Source organism: Meles meles, chromosome 20 (assembly GCF_922984935.1).
Source record: "Meles meles chromosome 20, mMelMel3.1 paternal haplotype, whole genome shotgun sequence".
Taxonomy (NCBI): domain Eukaryota; kingdom Metazoa; phylum Chordata; class Mammalia; order Carnivora; family Mustelidae; genus Meles; species Meles meles.
In genome coordinates this window covers 59,845,801-59,851,891 of record NC_060085.1, presented here as the reverse complement: position 1 = coordinate 59,851,891, position 6,091 = coordinate 59,845,801, and positions in this window count along the sequence as shown.

Below are 6,091 nucleotides of genomic sequence, written 5' to 3'. Positions count from 1 at the left end.
CAAAAGACAAAAACCCACGCCTCCAATACCATGCCTCCAATACCCCCCCCCAACATAATCCACCTGTGGATCTCACCTGAGTAAGGGCACAGGCTAGTTGAAAGCAAAAGCACAGAAACAGAAGCATATCAGCAAACTCTGAGAAGGCTGCAACGGCTGGGTTACCATCAGCCTAGACTTTGGGACAAGGAGTGAATGAGCAACAGAGCCGGACAGTTCAAACCCTAGCAGGGATGGCAGAGAGAAGACTCGGAAATCCTAAAATGTGCATGCATCTGACTTGGCAAAGTAGATGAAGCAGGACTGACAGGACGAGAAGGGGGGAGAGCCAGACCCACAGCCAGCACCGATGACGGGGAGCTCGCACGCCCTCCGCCTGGTAAGCCTAGATCAATGGCTCTAAGGATGGATAGCTAGGAACCCAGCGTGGAAACAGGCACCGTGTCCTAGGATGTTTGTCCCGGCCTTTGCAATGCGTCTGGGACACCCACTCCGCAGCATAACGTGGAGATTCGGGGCCTGGCCTTGGGGCCAGACAGACCCAGCACCTGCTCCAAGTCCCTTGGCCTCCGTTTCCTCATCTGTAAAAGGAAGACAGTCATAGACGCCATTCTCTAAGGGGGTTGTGAGGACAGGTGTCCCGTGGTTAGTGCTCTCTAAATGTGAGGGCAGAGGACCTACCACCCAGATCCCCTTTAGGGTCAGCCGTGGGCAGACAGCCCTTGCCCCCGAGTCCTCTCCCTCTGGAAAGCACCTTTGCTAGGGAGCCACCTGCCTGCGTCACACCCCAGCAGCCCAGGAGATGTATCCAATCACTGCCTGATGGGGTGGGTATAGAGGCCCAGCTCCCATGCCCCAAGCTGGAGCAAGCTGGCAGAGCGTTCTGACCCGAGAGCTGGGCATGGCCTCATCGAGGCTGCTTGGCAGCCCTGCTGGTCCTGCCCTGCGCTTCTTCCCCTGACCCAGAAGTGCTGACCCAGAGACACTCACAGAAACATCCTGTAGGCTCATCTCTGCCTCAGAACTGGCTTCTCGAGAAACCCAAAGAGTTAGCATTGTTCATGTTATCATATCCTAGGTACTGTGAAAACAATGGCAATGTCTGCTCCATGCCCCCATGGGCTTCTAGTCTAGCAGGAGGAGGTAGTAGGAGTCATGTCATAATTCCAAAAGACGTCAGAGGTCACTTGTGATGAGGCCCCTAGGGAGAGCCCCCCGGGAGCTCTGAGCTCAGGGTGCTCAAGCTGTGGGGTCAGGGAGGGCTTCACTGAGGAGGCTTAAGTCCTAGTCTAAGGACCGAGCCAGAGTTGGCCAGGTGAAGCCACTGCTTTGTTTAGTGTCGTATTTATAGCAATGGCAAAATACTGGAAAAAATCTAAATGTCCAACAACAGTGCTTTAAGTAAGATATGCTATCCGTAAGACAGGACTGTAGCCGCTAACGATGGTGGTGTGGAATATATCAACATGGAGCTCGATGCACTCTCTTTTAAGAAATTAGTATATTACAGCATGAACCCATTCTTTGGATGAAAATAATATGTGTTTTGTTTTTTAATCACTGACTGTGTTTCCCATTGTTCTCTACCCACCTGAACATTTTACCAGTCCCCAGGTTCGATGCCCTCCCGAATGCATGCGGCAGTATGCCCTCCACAGCCTGGGCCTTCGGGTCAGGGCGGCACACGGCCATCGCTTCCTGTGGGCTTTTGGGCCCAGTGGTTGACCCCTTGGCGAAGTCTGGATCTTCTTGAATAAAGCGCTTTTGTCACCTGCCAAGCAGGGGCAGTGAGGGGAACAAAGCCTGCTAAAAAGGAGATTTCAGAAGTGGGGCAGGGAGGGCCCAAAGTGTGCCAGGAGGGACACCCCCCAAAGACAGTGGCAGGAGGGGTCTCCCTTAGTTATTTCTATTTCGCACAGCCAATGTTGGCATTGAATGCCTACCGTGTGCAGGCACTGTCCGAGACACTGGAGATACAGCAATGAGGGGGAGGGGAGGGGAAACCCTGCCCGCCAGAGCTTGGAGATCTGGAGGTAGGGAGACAAAGAAGAGAAAATCAATGATAGAGGATGCTATGCAATGGAGGAAAAGTATGGGGGCTGGGAGCACCGGGGGGGGGGGGTTCCTGTTTCCTGTGAGTATAGGACACACCTCTAGCCCCCATTCCCTGGGACTTCCCACACCGAGACAGGGCAGCTGCCTGCATCTCCCCGGCCCCCCTAGGAACGGCCAAATCCAGGTTGCTCTTAAGGAAAAACACTTCCACTTCATACCTGATAACCTGCCTCATTAAATTTAATGGGCTGGTTATTCCCGTTAAATAAACATCACCTAATTATGAAAAACATATTTGCTGAAATTCGACTATGGAACAGATAAACCAATTACATGGTTATTCAGCCTCAAAACACAATAATGAAGCGGGGTGCAGACCACAGCAGGGAGGGCTAGTGGAACACTTGGAATCCAGAGCCCCCACTTACCTCCCACCCCCCATCCCCCACGCCACTTTGGAAGCTTGGCTGGCCGCAAGAATGCCAGTGTCCCTGAGAGCCAGAGTCCGGGCAGACTGGAACCCAGACTGGAGCCACCTCAGCCCCTGCATCAGTTAGGACCCCTTTCTCACAAGTGACAAAACCAGAGCTCAAGCTGACTTCAGCAAGAAGAGTGTGTTGGCTCACGTCATTGGGAAGTACGGAAGGAAGCTTCAGGAATGGCTGGATCTGAGAGCTTACACACAGAGATTGGGACCTGTTCTCTATCCTTCGACTTCTTAGCACTATTCCCCTCTGTGTCACCTTCGTTTTGGGGTTTCATGATTGGCCCCAGGGAGCCTCACCTTGTGAAGAGAGTTCCTCCCTCCCTCCAGCTCCCTCCCTCCAGCTCCAGCTTAGGGTTTATGGGTAATAAATCGCTCTAGAGCTGACAAAGTAATATCAGGAACCTCTCAGGGAAGGCAAATAAACATATGACAAAATGCCCCACGTCCTTATGACTCATCAGGGAAAGGCAAGGGAAACCACAAGGGAAAACCTCTGCACACCCATCCAAAGGCCGAAAGCGCGAGGATGGACACTACCAGGTGTTGGTGAGCATGAGCAACCGCTGGGACCCACGGACACTGCTACCAGGCATGGGACGTATTTAAACCACTTTGGAAAATGGTTTGGCCGTTTCTTATGAAGCTAAACATCCATGCAGCAGGTTTACTCCTAGGTTGCTATTCAGGAGGCTGAATACGTATGCGGTCTACCTGGATGGATGTTCAGGTTTTATTCATAGCAGCCAAAGAATTAAAGGAATCCAGATACCCATGGACAGTAGGAAGGGCAGGGTGTAGTTTCATCATACGGAATACTACCCAGCAATGAAAAAGAACTGGAGCTCCCCATAAGGATGCGGATGAATTTCACAGACATCTGGAGGGAGACGAGCGGGGCGGGGAGCGAACACTGCTCTTAGCTTCCTAACGAATTACCACCAAATTAGCAGTTTGCGGCGAGCTGCACACCTTCCCACATGTCCCTGGGTCAGGAGCCCTGGCACAGCTGAGCTGGTCCCCTGCTCAGGGAGGATCTCACGAGGCCACAGTCAAGGTGTGGTCAGGCTGGGCTCCCACCAAGCTCACCTGGCTGTTGGTAGATCTCATTCCCTTGTGGCTGGAGGCTGGAGGCCATCTCCTAGCTTGTGACTGTCACAGGCCCTCCCTCAACGTGTTCTCACTTCTTCAAAGCCAGCAAGGGAGTTTCTTATAGGACCTAATAAAATCACAAAAAAGACAGCCCTTCACCTTTGCTCTATCCTAGAAGCAAGTCAAACACTGGAGGGGAAGGACTACACAGAAGTGTGGCTCACTGAGGGGTACCCCAGGGTGTGCTGCGGGAGTGCCAGATGATGCCATCTGTGGGAGGTTAGAGAGGGAGAGGAAGGCATCTCTAGATAGCCCCTGTGGAATAATTTCCACAAATCTGTGAGTAAGAGGAAAGAAAAATATTAAGAAACAAAGAAGGTTCAGAGCTGGGTGTATAGTTTGTATCTTTTGAGAAAACACAGAGGCAAGAATATTCATGGGTGTTTGCATTTGCTTGTAACAATGTAAGATGTCTCTGCCAGGACACAGGGAAACTGGTAACCGTTTTTCTCCCAGAGCCAGAGTTGGGTGCTCCAGAGGGAGACTGACTTTTCATTGTGTATCCTTTTGTGCACTTCTGGGATTTTTTTTTTAAACCATGAGCATATATTTTAATAATTAAAAGTCCTCTTTGAATTATTAAAAAAAAAAAAAAAAAAGGCCAGACCTCATGAAAGGTAAAGGCTGCTAGAGGCATCAGCAGCTGCTGCATTGGAGAGGTTACCCTCGTCCAACTACCCCCCTGCCGCCCACATCCCACCCTCAGTTTACAATGTGCAGGGGAGAGTGAGCAGTCAGTCTTGTGATCCCAACAGGTCCAGTAATTTGCCAGGGTCATCGTGGCCAACTGGTTGGGAAAGCATACCTGAGAATGCACACAGAGTAAGGCAGAGCCAAAAAATAGATGCCCGCTGATGTCATTGAACCCCTGGATCCAGCCATGCCTAAAGCTACAGACCTCTGTGGACCTGACAGAGAAGCAAGTCAGCGAATGTCCCTTTGGATGAAGCAAAGCTAGACATTCGTCAAATCTGGTTCTGTCCATTGTTTATGTCTAGTGATGTCATGCAGAGGTCCAGGGTCCATAAGCCCAGGGCTTCTCCAGACCAGGCTGGGGGTAGCTGGGTAAGGTCAGCATGATGACTTCATGGGGACAGAAGGCATAAGCATCATGTGCAAAGCTCGTGGTGAATTAGGGAAATCACAAAGATTCCCTATGACAAAGCATGGAGCAACAGGAAGAGTGGGGTGGAGGGGGCAAGTAGTATGACCAGGGCTGCTGCAGAGGCCTGGTGGGCAGAGGTCAAGAGAAGGGACCGCAGCATGCTCAGCACGTCCCCTGGGATATGTCATGTCACTTCTCTGTTCCAGCTTCCTCAGCTGCAGAATGGAGGCAGTCACAGCCCCTCCCTGCCTGGCGGTGGTGACACTTGAGCGAGGTGCCTCAGGGAGAGCTCTCTGCCTGGGGATCCCCGTATGTTTTCTCTGGTCCTCACAGTGGCCCTGGGAGCTGCTACCATTTGCCCCAGGAAAGGTGCCAAGAGATAGACACATGACAGGAGCAGAGCCCTGCGACACAGGAGTGGACTGGGCCCCCAAAGCTTGCACTCTTTTGGGTGGAGCCCCAGCTGTGATGGGGCCATTCCTCTGAGGGGAGGGTTTTGTCAAGAGGGATGTCTCAGAAGTTTAGGTCAAAAAGACTGCCCAGAAATTCCAACTCTCTTCTCATCTCCACCTACCACCTATGACCCTGACCGCATCCCCAGGACAGACAGTGTGCAGCCACAGAGGTGTGCGTGGGCTGAGGCATGGCCTGGCAGTTCCGGAAGGGCTCTCTGGAGACAGGTCTGGGATCCAATGGCCAGGAGAGGATGTCTCCCAGCTAGTCCCTCAGACACCATGGGGCAGAGTCCCACCTTCCCTGCCATAGCCTCTAAATTCCCCACAGAAACCATGAGAGAATGAACGGTTGCTGTTTTAAGCCATTCGATTTTAGGGTGACTTGTTGCAGCCACAATTAGTGAATACATCCCACAAACCCCTATAGAGTGTTGGCCTTGTGTACTCCTTATAAGAAAGATGAGGCCGCACACCTGGGGCTCAGTCTTTCGGGCATCTGACTCTTGGTTTCAGCTGCAGTCATGATCTCATGGGTCATGGGACTGAGCCAGTGTCGGACTCCACGCTTCGTACTGAGTCTGCTTGGGATTCTCTTTCTCTGCCCCTCCCCTCACTCACGTGTGCCCTCTCTCTCTCTCCTCCCCCCACCAAATAAATAAATCTGAAAGAAAGAAAGAAGGTAGGGAAGGGAAGGGAAAGGAAGAGAAAGATGAAGCCCAGTCTTTATGGGACTTCCATTTGGTGGGGCAGGGTGGGGGGCCGGATGAAAATAAGCAACTTAGAAAACGTCAGGGGAATTAGTGATATAATGAACCTCACTGGAGGATGTGACTTGGGGGG